Below are 13160 nucleotides of genomic sequence, written 5' to 3'. Positions count from 1 at the left end.
AACGTTCAGTAAATGCCTGTTACTGCGAAAAAACATGGCTGCCGAAAAAAATCCATGACGTTTTCGAACTCTCAGCAGTGACGACACCGAAGTTTCTGCATCAATTTGATGAGCGGGCCAGAGTGCGAATTCCAGCTGAAGTTCGGTTTACTTTTTTCTTTATCCGGAAGTTTGTTTCAATTTCTGACGTCTACGGCCCTTGAGCCATTATCGATATGTGACCCCGATCCACTCACACCTGACACCAGGGAAGACGTCATGTAAGAAGAACCGATGCCTCTAGACGGTTACATTCACAAAAGAAAAGCATGCTGCCTTGACCTTAACCCTGGGCCATGGTTCACTGCATTTCGTTTGCGCTAGCCACCAGAATGATTAGGCAATGCAAACGAAGTAGAGACCAAGGACGGCCCGGATGTCACGCAAAAAGAAAACATAAATAGGAACGTATGTCGTTGGCTTCAGTAACAGTGTCTGCACTGTCAGTAAGAGACGATACAAGTTATCCGGCCGCGCTCTGCCGATCGCTTACCCAAGTGGAAAAGCCCGAACTCATATCGATCATGTGCCAGGGGCATTGAAGCAGAGGCAAGTCACTAGCCCTAGCGGTCGATGCTGGCACTTATTTTTCGTACCTGAATGGTTCACCTTCAAGACTGTGCAACGAATGAACATTGTAGAGAATATGACTGCCGTTCATTTTTTGCCATAAATTGGTTTTAGCAGTATATGGCGGATCAGTTTGAGTCTTCAAAAGATTACAAATGTGAGTCAATTTAGGGGCGCTATGAAACGAAATGGATTTCTGTGAATCACTGGCTTGAATCAGATTACAGAGTATATCCTGCAGCTGTGGGTGGATTCCGCCCCATGCAGACTTAAGACTGTGTGATTTTTGCTACGGCTTCTATGTAGCCATCTCTGTCGCCTGCCCGTGGAGGCCAGCAGTTCAGATTATACATAATCGAGATTTTAGTGTTCATTGCTCAAATAATCTTTAGGAGGAAATTAGTGGAGAGCTTTACACACACAAAAAAAAGAATTCGTAGAATTTTAGGTAAAAGGAGTGGTGAGACGCCAGTAATCGCACTTTTTTTTTAATTAGAAAAAGTTCCTTGCTACGCACGCGGAGAGATGCTGCTTTAGCATAACTTTGCTACATTACAGAAACACTTTGCGGTTGTTTATTTTCCTCTTTTTCCAAAATTTGAAACGCTCCTCCTACACAGTGCACTCTATAACGTTTTTAGACGCGAGATGGTAGATACATTAGACAGCAGCCGCATCGGAATCGAATGTTTACGTATGACGGCGGAATGCTTTCTGTGCTAAGAACATGATACCTGCTTGACAGAGGAAATCATTTTTAATATTAAAGATGCAAACATCCCGCCTAACGAACAGCTGAATGTGTATAAAACCTTGTAGGGGCAGTAAAGTGAAGATGAGAAGTTAATATCATGCTGTATAGTCGGCCTGCGGACAGCCGCACCGCCCTTTGCTATACGGAACAGCCCTACGCGGGTACAGTTTTCCGCCACATTGCCTCTTGCGACCTGTACCAGCCTAAAACTAAAGCCGTCAACGGTGCCCGTTCGGCCCTTGCAGCATATTGGCAATACCGGGCCTTTCCGTTTAAGTTGTCTCGATGTCGTAGGTCCTTTCCGGATGTTACGGTGATACAATAAGTGGATGGCCGCTACATGCTTGTATCCAACCACGCGCGCTAAACGTATGCGTTACCAGCGTTGAGCTATTGATGTTGAAGATGTTTTCCGACAAGAAGATATCCTTCCAAGTGGCGCTTCATGAGCATGAGTCTTCCACATAAACTGCTGACTTTTCCTTAAAGTCGTCTATGATACCGTCAAATCGTGGTCAACGCAGCACAAAGTGGTCGCAGCTTATCGTCCCCATACGATTAGTCTCATTGAATGGCTCAGCTGAATATTTACTGCCACGGTTACCGACGCGCTAGAAAGTTAATCTCAGCTGACCAAAATGATTAGGCCATTTCAGCGCTTTATTCCATGTTCGTTCACAGTTTTCCCGACATGCGTCAGCCCATGTCCACGCCAGTTTTTTGTCTTTTTTTGACAGGCAGCCAACATAACCCTTACAACATTGACGCCATCTGAACGGTACATTATGCTTAAGATGCCATCTCTTCCGGTGCCATGGTACTTCAACTTGCCTCCAGCCACTTTTCTGTGTGAAAATAGTTTAAGACCGCCTTCAATGCAAAGTCTTCCTTTCCGAGATCACCTGTCCTGTGGTGTCGATCTCCCAGCTTCACACGTTCTGAAGAACTTATCTGCTTGTACAATCTGTCATCGCGTGCTGCATCAGATGGCAAACGTGACATGCGCAGTTGTCCCGCCCAACTCTCCCCCATCGATCACCTTCCCCGCGATTACCTTTGTCGATGTTCGACTCACGCCATACCACTCAGCTGATAAGCTTCCAACGTGGAAACCGGGAAGAGGATTCTGCCGCCTGGCGGTAGTGCAACGACGATTGGAGCGGACATGCTGAAAAAAAAAGAACGTTTATTGTGCTGGGCCGCAAGTGCGCCTAGCTCTTAGGCTGCGCCTGGCCTGTAATTACGTTTTCGCGTAATAAGATTTTCCCTACGAATACGTTTCACATGATATTTTATCCATGTAAATTTTACTCCCTAGAGGGTGTCCAAAAGATGGGAGCAGTGTGTTAATTAGAATATAGTTAGCAGGGGAGGGTGTGGCGAACCAGATGTGCGCTACAGATTCCACTCACCGTGGCGACACCTCTGGACAAGAAACTCAAGTAAAAAAGTGTATTTCCCACAAGCAGGTGCTGTCATTGGTACACAGGAAGGATCTATCCAGTCCCCGTATGCAAATCAAAACAAGTCACGTACAGCATGACACACAGCGATACCATAGCAAAGAAACAGCCCAGGAAAGCTTGAAAAAGAGCGAAAGAATGTGATAAAGTTCTTAAGCAAGGAAGGGACAATCAAGGGTAGAGAAAAAAAAACAACATTTTGCAGAGAAGAAAAAGCCAGCGGCGCTCACTGGGCCAAAGGTTACGTTGTAAGCCGCAATTCTCGTACCAGGCTCGATTACTGACACGCATACCATAAAACTACCTTATAAGTTCCCTCAAGCTCTAGCAAATCTTTTCTTTATTTTGGAACAGCGACGCTTCGGGAGCCCTAACAGACCCAGTAATGAGGTCAGCACCCTGTTCATCTTAGCCTACCGTGCCCCAATATTCTCTTCCTCTGTGCGCTTTTTTTTGGTGTTCCAGGTAAGACGACCTCTAGAACTGCTGCGGCCAAGCATCAGTAAGGAGTTAGGTAGAACTTGGTGCAGCTTATGCGAAGCTTCGTGTAATGAAGCAAGAGCAAAGATAATGATGGCAGAATATAAGTGTATAAAGGTGACCAGAAAACGTTGCCACAAAAAGCGCGAAAGACGGGGTAATTCCAATAGCTGATTCCTGGGGCCTCTTAGGCGAACGGGGAAAGACAAGACTGATTAGCTGCCCGCGGCACGTGCGTGTTTTCCTTGTTGCTTCATTGTTCTTATCGATCTTTAGATAACGGGTCGTACTTATCATGTGCGGGTACTTGGGCGCATAGCGAAAAAATGTTATAAAGAAGAACTCGGTAAAGGGGCAAGAGCGTTGAAATATGAGTTAGTTGGTACATAAAAAAACAGCCAAGAAGACGGGGACAAAGGAGAGACGAGGCACACACAACGACTGGACTTAAAGTTCTTAAACTGGTCTTACACTTCAGTAAAGGTGGGACCAACTACTGAGCTTTTGTGTGTACATAGACACAGTGGTTGTAAATAAGAAAAACGGAAAGGAAATAAAAGCTTAAAGATGAGCTTAGTAAAGCTTTCCCCTCCTATCGAGCGTATGTGGTGAAACTTATGCAAAGACAAACAAAGCAAATGTCATTTACGAGCAGCACCGCAAAAGCGTGAACTTCAACTTTGCGTAGAGAGTGTGGAAGAATCTCAATCTAGAGGCCAGAGCACGCAGTTGTGATCGTGTTCTTACACTTGATGCATGTTTGCATTTTGTTTAGTGAACATTGATTTCTGCCTTGCCAACTGATTGGTGTGTCTTGTTCTGACACCATATTTAAGCAGAGTTGTCTGTTATTGTCAGCTCCGTTACTTTGTGCGACCTTCGTATGAAGTTTAAGAGACCACAGCGACAATAGATATTGGAAGGAAAGTCACTTAAGGCCCATAGTTATGCTTAATGTGACAAAGCTCAGTGGAAACCAGGGACCAAGATTGGCGGGTATTCTTACATGTTTCCAAAGGCTATCTTCATTTATTTGTTTATTTTATTTATTTATTTATTTATTTATTTATTAGATGGGCAATACAATGTACTGCCCATGGCGCAGGTCAGAAGGAGGTAATTAGTCTCCTGACGAGGTCCTGGCCCACTGGGCGTAACAGTAGCGGTTAAAAATACATGTAGAAAGTACACATACGATTGGATATAACAATCATTACCGTACAAAAACGTAATGAAGCATGTGACAAGTTCCAAAAGACGGAAACACATGTTATTGTTAACCTTTGTACACAAATATAGAAACCAGAACGCAATAACTTTGCCATTAGAAATCATTATTCGTACGTGTTTGGCCTTATATTTGGAGCTGACATGTGGCAAAACTCTTCGACCAGCGGAAAATACGGTATGATTTTCGCAGCATCAGAGCTTAAACGATTATTGTGATCAGATCATGCCTTTCCGGGAAGTTATTTTCTTGTCGTGTGGCAAAAGGTACACATAAGGCAGCAGTTACGCTCGTCGACATTTTCTTAAGAATGTTCTGCGAACGGGTTATCATCGTACCTCCTAAAAGGGCGGAATCTCTAATGCTACTGGATTATTAGCCTTGGAGGAAAGGCGCCCAAGCCATGAAAAGTGCATGCCTAAAAACCGCAAAAATCAATTCAGAAGCACAGCAGAAATGGCACAAATCGACACTTAGGCGAAAGAAGACATACAAGAACGACCGCTGACTTTCAGCTGAAGTTTATTGGTAGCTCGCGAAAATACTTACGATAAACACCACCAGCCGGGCTAGTTGGTTGCGATCTATATGTATCAGCAGCGCGAACACAAAACAGGAAGAAGGCGGAGAAGATAGTACAGAGCGCTTAACTTCCAACTTTTATTTAAACAAAATGAAACCCGCTCTTATGTACACACCGGGAATAGCCCACCAGGGGGAGCAATCAAGGCGCGCGATCGGACTGGGATTCACACGATGTCCAGGGCATCAAAAAATTAACAGAAAGTTAACAAAAGCAAAAGAACAGTAGCTGCACAACCAGGCACTGAGACCCTATTGTGCCTTGTGTGGAAGGCCTCGTTTATTCCATCCCTTTAACTTGCGGTACGGCTTACATAGGCCAAACAGGAAGATGCTTAAATGAAAGGGTAATGGAACATTAGAACGATTTAACTGGGGCGCCATTCAGGTACCTGTCCGCCCATTGCCGGGAATGTGAGAGCAAAAAGAAATATATTCTTCATTTTAAAAGCAATCGTCTTGAAAAAGCATAAAAACCAACTAACGCGACGCCAAATCATTGAAGCCGCCTACATCTCAGGGCTTAAGGAAGGTTGCGTAAGCACCCCATCTATGTCATTATCTGTAAAAGAAATCACCTTTCTCTCTGGTTTTTTCTGATTTTACCTGGTTTTTACAGGCACACAGCACATGTTGGATTTTCTTTCTAGCCGTGTTAATTGCTGGCGCTCATCCTTCGTATCGCTAACCTTTTCACCGGCTTCTCGCCTCCTCATGCTTTTAGCAAAATTCGCGCCTTAAACCTGTTTTTCTATTTTTTCTACCTTTTTTGCCATTCGCGCACATTCAACCCTGTTTTTCCCATGTCCTTTATTTTCCCGCATGTCATTCGGGCTTCATTTGATGAAACTCATTATATAGTGTGATTCTTGTTATCTTTTGATGCCCTGGACATCATGTGGATCCCAGTTCGATCGCGCGCCTTGATTACTCCCCCTGGTGGACTTTTACCTGGTGTGTGTATATAAGTGCGTGTACAGTTTTGTTCAAATAAAAGTTGGAATTTCAGGGCTCTGTATTATCTCCTCCTTCTTCTTACTGTTTTGTGTTCGCTATGCTGTTACATATAACTACTTACGAGAGGCTCAAACAAAACTGAAAACATACCGACAATCCTAGGAAAGGATACATGCTAACAGTAGCTGGATGTTTTACATTTTTTTAAGGCTATAGCTATCCATTCAATTATCCCGACTAGAGGGTCCTGTCAGTGACGCAAGGTGCCATTCCGGCCTCAGAACGTTACCTAAAGTCGAAGGACGAAAAATTATATATCAGCTCTCCATATCCAATGCCACTAGTTCTTGCCATTAGGTGTCCACTAGTGCTAACAAAAAAAAAACAATATTTTAGGGTATTTATAATACCCTAAAACCCCTCATCTAATACCCTCTAAGTGAGAGCCTTTGAGTTTATCCTGGATAAAATAATATACGAATAAATTTAAGAACTATCAGACTTGCCGGGAGGTACTGATATTTACCTTATAACAAAGAACAATCTCTATATTTAAGCAAGCGCGTTTATTCTTCGCCACCGCTTTTCTGGTGAGAGGAAATAACAGTCAAATTTTTGCCTCACAACTTCAGGAGAAGAGTGTTTCTCGAAAAATTTATTCCTGGGCACAGTGCTCTGCCCTACTGAATGAACGTTGCGCTACAGGAACTGTGGCTGGCGTCTTCAGACTACTGTAATAGGGCACACCCACTCTGTTAGACGACTCACTCATTTCTCGGGGTCGAGCGGCTCGACCCCGACCCCGACTGAGAGTAGTGTTGCCACGTATTCATGTGACTTGGGGGAGCACTGGTTCTGGGAAATCAGGGGTTACTTTCGCGCGTAGAAACGAACCAGAGTTCTACGGAAAGCAGCTCAAGGTTTTCCAATACTGCAAAGCGTTCTGTTAGAGAAAGCACAGATCATGGCCATATGATTACGGCCAGTTCTGGCGGTGGTATTGCCGCCGATTGCTGAAAGACGTAATAAAAGGGTGAGCCAGCCTGATCTTATGAATGAAAAATGAGTATGTAAGAAACCAGACTTAGCGCTGGGCTGCTCAAAAAGCAAGGGGAGATAAGCTGATTTCTTAATAAATAAAAGAACTTTCACTCAATGTTCTACGCTTTCCTTAACTAAGGTAGCCATTCGCGATAGATGCACTGTTCGCAAGGTCTTATAGAAGACCGCGAAGGCTCTGAGCACATTATTAGGGGCTTCCAAAGAAAATGAAGTAGCTAGGCGCTTTGTGTTGCAGTCGTAGTTTCCCCTAATAAAGTACAGCAAGCAGCAGCTTTAATTTTTGTCACCAGTTATTTTAGCATCGCTGCGAAAGTATTCGTGAAAGGGGGCATCAATAGCAGCCGTACGAGCTGCCTTTATCCGCGTCGTGATCCCTTGAGACCGAACCACTTGCCTAGTCTCAGAACAGTGTTTTTGTTGTCCGCTGTTGGAGTGCCGCATACCCACGGGGGGGGGGGGGGGGGGGGGGGGATTGGCCAGGGTCCCTTGTGCAGTAAAACAGTTGTGAAATATTGACTCATTTAAGGCACTCATGGCTCTACATGATTACCACAAATTTTTATAACCGCTCTATGGTCACGAGAAACTATGCAAGCACTCACAGAAACAACACAAAATTGTCCCTTATTCTCAGCCTTAGTCCTCCGTTATCGGTACACAGACGGGCAGCCCGTGAGCAAGGTGAGAGTATTTCTGTCTTTATTTCCAAAGATATTTTAGCAAGAGTGCCCGAATGAGATTGAACATGTATGCTTCTTTACACGGGGGTTTTCACACCACCGAGCAGAAAAAAAAAACAATGACATTCAATACCATGACCTATGACGAATAAAAAGTAACGGCACAGTACGCGACAAGCACAGTATCAGGTCACTGCCTTTGTGCCAACAACCACAGCCAAAAGCGTCGTTAGGCAATACTGTTAAGCAAGCAGAGGTTAATGGGATATAGAGATATAGCCATTTCTTTGGGATTTTTCAGGTTGCGAAATGAAGCGGGCACTGCTCTGAGCCGACGTACGCTTTATTTACAGCGAGCACAGACTTATTGACCCAGTGGGGACGGCTGTCACATATGGAATGTGTAGGCGCAGCAAACCTAATTGGAAAGATAAGCCAGAAGTGATATATGGTAAATCCCTGAGGTATACGCTTATGTCAAAGGGAGTGGTAGCGAAAGGGGATATTGGATAGGCTGCCAACACTCGCTCTTGTAGTCAAGCGAAACTGGTCTAGCTTAGGTAATTCCACATGAAGTGTTAGTTTATTTATGTTGTTTGTTGCGCTAAGAAAACACTGCGTAAGTTGAGGGAAGGCGATGGCGACAAAATTAAGAATTAAGTTTGATTGATTTCACTTTCTATTTTTTTTATGCGTTTGACAGACAATAAGGGTCCAGGAAAAAAAAGGTTATATGAAATTCGGAGCCGTCAAGCGCTCAAGCTTGCTGGTGTTGAAGTCTGCAAGTCGGGACATGAAGCATTCGGTGATGAACTTCATTCTTAACGTTCACAATCCCACTACTATCAGGGAATTCAACCTGGACGCGGTAGAGTACAGAGGAAACCACCAAAACTGCTATTTTGTAAGCCGTTTACAGAGCGTTTCTGAAAGGAAGGGACAACATCCTGCATCGCGACATAACGGACCTTCAAGACGCATGGCATCTATATTTAAGCTTTTCGTAACAAATCTGGCCACATTGGAAAGCTTACGGTGAAACGGAGAGCAAGTTTATTTACAACCTCTGACTCGGTCCTCAGCTTAATAAATGCGTAACTCAATCTGCCTCGTTCTGGCTTCCATGCATGCCGGATTTGTCGCGCCTGGCATTCCAGATAAAGCCCTGCACGGACACAGCCGTCTATAATAGAGGCCGAACAACAGCACAGAATAACAAAATTTGCAACCGTTTCTCGGCTCAGCAGATCCCCGCTAATCTTCATTACGCTTTTGGCCGACGACTTCTTAGTCGCGTCGCTAAAAGTTGTCGGTGCAGACAATTATACGTTAATCACCAATTGGCGCATTACGTTTTAATCCTGAACGGCGACTGAGAACTCGACGCGGACGGGAGCCATTTGAAAGAAGGATACCAACCGCTTGAAACCGGATCGCGCTTTAGTGGAACTCCCCAAAGGGCAGAAAAGATATAATGCTCATGCCTCTTCTATATAGTACCCAATCCTTTTGAGCCTGAGTGCGTGGGAGTCAGTCGGCGACCTGAGCTGTGGGACGTGCGACTCCGACGCATTTGGAAAGAGGTATTTTGAATGCATGGTGAAAATCAAACAGAGGATGGATGCAGTAAGCCTTTGACGTCACCGGTGACCCTTCGCCTTTTGCTAGAAATGCAGCCGACGGAGGAATCTTCTTTCCTCTCTAAATCAGAGTGATTTAGTGTCATCTTAGCTGGCGCTTTCCGCTGTTGCTGCGATTGCCCAGCTATGACTTCACTGCAATAGGAGGACATTTATTCGCTGCCTGAAACCTCACTGTTTTTATTTTTGCCTGCCTTAATCATTTGCATCACGGTGTACTCTTAGTCATAATTATTTCTGAGCGCAGAAACTTTGAGCGCAGAATTTCTGCCCTGTGGTCAAGCTAAAATTATCTTCGGCTGATATTTTTCGGCTATCTTCGGATATCTTCGGCTGAGCTATCAAAGAACTATATGAACATGGAATCCTCAGGTGGGGCACATAAGGAGAAATAGCGATGAAGTTCCGAACTTTAAAGGAGCCCTTGGTTATTGGAAATGTATCAATGAACAAAAATGTCTCGCTTGTGTCGTCCATTACAAGACTAAGTTCCCCCTCCGTAATAGAGGATTGAGTTAACTGGAAATACAGGTTCTCTGAACGACGAGCGAATACAGACATTATCTTTGCACGCTGCGAAAATGCGCGAGCAACTACACTGCCGGTTACGCGCGAGCTGAATGCGTTCTAATATATTGGTTGAGAGGAAACCCATGGACCAAGTCATAAGCTGTCGTCCGATCGACCAGTAAAGGAGAATAGGCGCCCGTCGAGGGTTCCCTACCACGCGCGAAGTAGCGCACTGATATGGAGGAGCTTAGGGGGCATCCTCACGCAACCACTCACTAAAAATGAAAAAAAAAAATATTGCGGAGAGATGTAAAAATTCTCCTATTTTGAAGTCCCCCCGCTTTCAGATGAAAAAAAAATCAATATTTTTATTTGAGTGGCAATGCTGTGAGTGTATTCGCTGGCCAAAACAGCAATAAAATGAGGACCCTTCAGACAAAACTAAAGTTGTTTTTGTGTCTGATACCGTTCACAGTTCTGATACCACGTTGATAAAAGTAAATTTCTTTTAAGACAGTCAAACCCTGAACTTACCCATGTTCCCTCTCCAATTGATTCGCACATTTATGAGAAAAATTACACCTTGAAATGCACTCAATAATTTTGTAGAGGTACTGGTTTGTTGTAAACATGTAAGGAGAATTGACTGCTAGCCTAGCATGAGGGAAAAACTGCGCCGCTCGTACACCAGCCCAGCCCTTTGCTAACCCTCGCGGCCACTACATCGCCAGTACTCATTCGGCACCCTGTACCCGTTCCGTCAACGAGGAAAGAATTTGGACGTTGATTTAATGGTCACAAAAACAACAATTTAGAGGTTGTTGTGGAAATATTCCCCAAATGTTCAAAATAAGAGACTATTCATAAATCGTTCAATACAAGTGAAAGCAATGTGCGAAACAGAGCTGCGGTAATGGCAAGATTAATGGCAACAAAACCTTTATGCATCCCTCAGAAATGTAGAAAGATAAATACAATAGTTGGCCATTTGAAGTCCCCAAAAAAACCAGCGCTCATAACAAAACAATCATGAATACTCTGGAAGTAACTAAAAATTTCTACATCCGAAGTAAATTTTTTTATACTGTTTCAAATCTTGTAAGCTTTATTAGTGATTATGGTTCGAGTCGTTAGAAGCTCATTCCTGGAAAAAACTTCACCATCGCATGCACAATAAAGGGCAGTCATTTTAGACGAGCTGGGCTCAGTTCACATGATGTCCCACAAAGATTCCAGCACCCCGTGTTTCTGTGGTGAGCATTCGGCGGCTGGTAATATTTATGCATTTCATAAAGAAATCCGAAATAGCAAATGTAAGAACAAAATTCTAAATATCGGCTAATTAAAGTGGATTAAAGAGGAGTATAATGGTTTTTTTTTCAGGCAGCATACCTTGTGGCCCCAAATAGGCGTATTGTATAGCAAAGGAGCGCATTAATAAACGAATTCTTGATTTTAGCCTTGAAAGTAGCAGTGTTTACATTTTAAACACTCAAAGAGGGTCTTAAAAATTTGTGGTTGCACCTCTGATCAGCCGGCTGACATATATATGTCACAAAATGTAACAGCCGTGGTACAAAAAGTAAAAAGAGACCTCGTTCTTCCGAACGTTACAAGAACAATGACGTGCGCTGACTGCAAGTGCACCCTGTGAGCTGTTGTCAAATTACATTCTCCTCTGCCAGAGCTCTGGCAATGACTATAGTGTAGAATTTCCATGCTAGCTTGTCGAAGGAGCTTCTTCAGAATAAATGATACCGGGTTAATAAGTATAAGTAAAACGTATGCCTAGGGCGCTTCGTCAACGAGTGTTCTCAAGGTCGTACTGAGAGGAGTGTTTAGTCACCTTTGGGCGCTTTCTTGATTGTAACAAAGTGTAAAATACTATTACAGATGAATCAGGACTTGCTATTCATCTACAACGTCTAAATTATATATAGTTGCTTTTATTCTCATATGCCATTCCTGTTTCGCTTTCAGCAGCTGTGGCTTATGAGATCAAAAATCAGCATGCGCGATATGTGACCCGCGGCCCGAATAACACGGAATGAATAGTTTCTTCATAAATTTAAATCACTACACTGCGAGTCCAGTCTGGTAAAGAAGTTATAATGGCAAGCAATGAAAAAGCAGATAATATATTATTGTTCATGGCTCACGTGGGCACTGTCCTTAGACGCTGTAAACATCGTTCAGGTCCTGCAACAAACACAAAAGCGCTTTAGTGAAAAATTTCGTCGCAAGTTAATAAACAGTCGTAGGCAACTACCCCGTCGTGATCCAAATGTATTAATGTTCTAGGCATCATTACAAAGCGAGAAACCACGCATGAAAAAATTTGGTCTCTATATGCTTTACACTATGGGAGGGGACGACATGTCGCGCTCTTTAGTACCTGCCGTATGATGTTACTTCGTGCAGCTGGGTCGAAGAGAGGACAAACGCTTTGGGCTGCGCGGTGATGAAGATGCGACTCTCGCTGGCACTTTTTCATATCGCGGAGGAACGAAATGCCTCGTCAAACTGCGTGTTTACTGCTTTGTTTGCATGGAATGTTTGAGAGAAACGCCAGCTCAAAAGTTTTACAGGATAAATCACTAAAGAAGTTCTGCAGCACTTTCGTGCACACTTTGCATGCATAATGATGGGGGCCCTCAATTGTTTTCAGGACAGGCGCTCGCCGACAGGGGCCAAATGAAGCGCTGTAATGATCCCTGCCAGTGCGAGTGCCGAGCCTGTCATCTTTCCAAGCAGACGTCTGGTTTCGCTCAGAAGAACGATGCTGTTCGGGAACAGCACTCGCCCTTATATATCAGCTTAAAGGCTCTGCCTCATAAAAGGGAAATAATATAGCATAGATATGCCCCTGAGAACCATGAAATATCAATTTATTTAGTAATCAGAAGCTATAGTGCGTAGCAAGGGTCATCCAACAAAGCTGCTGAGGAGAAGGAGCAAACGCAAGGTGAAAAGCTGGTCATATCTAATATAATGTTTTTTCAAGCTGCTGATACCTACAAAATATGCTATATAAATACCTCTCCGGGTTGAGATGGAGGCCTCCGCGTAAACTGTCAACATTAGGTTAGGTGTGATCAGAGGACAAGCGTCAGGCACATTACTGCCCTATTGGAAAAAGAGGCAATGATGTAAATATTGGAAACCAACACTGGAAACCTTGGTGGATTATGGTAA

The 13160-nt window shown here is 43.8% G+C and overlaps 1 long non-coding RNA gene across 1 annotated transcript in view; it reads right to left on the bottom strand.

Annotated features, from left to right (window-relative positions):
- The window catches only part of LOC149366311 (uncharacterized), a 693922-nt gene that overhangs the window by 230099 nt on the left and 450663 nt on the right, over positions 1-13160 (bottom strand). The window contains exons 2-3 of the long non-coding RNA XR_016285077.1: positions 12125-12164; positions 2418-2531 (exon numbers count right to left, since the gene is read on the bottom strand). This is a non-coding gene — a long non-coding RNA (uncharacterized LOC149366311). The remainder of the gene's footprint in view (positions 1-2417; positions 2532-12124; positions 12165-13160) is intronic.

This window comes from Amblyomma mixtum, chromosome 1 (assembly GCF_055824585.1).
Source record: "Amblyomma mixtum isolate Tamu chromosome 1, ASM5582458v1, whole genome shotgun sequence".
Classification (NCBI taxonomy): domain Eukaryota; kingdom Metazoa; phylum Arthropoda; class Arachnida; order Ixodida; family Ixodidae; genus Amblyomma; species Amblyomma mixtum.
Note: the sequence above shows the minus strand (reverse complement) of the source record. Positions and strands in the feature narration are given on the sequence as shown.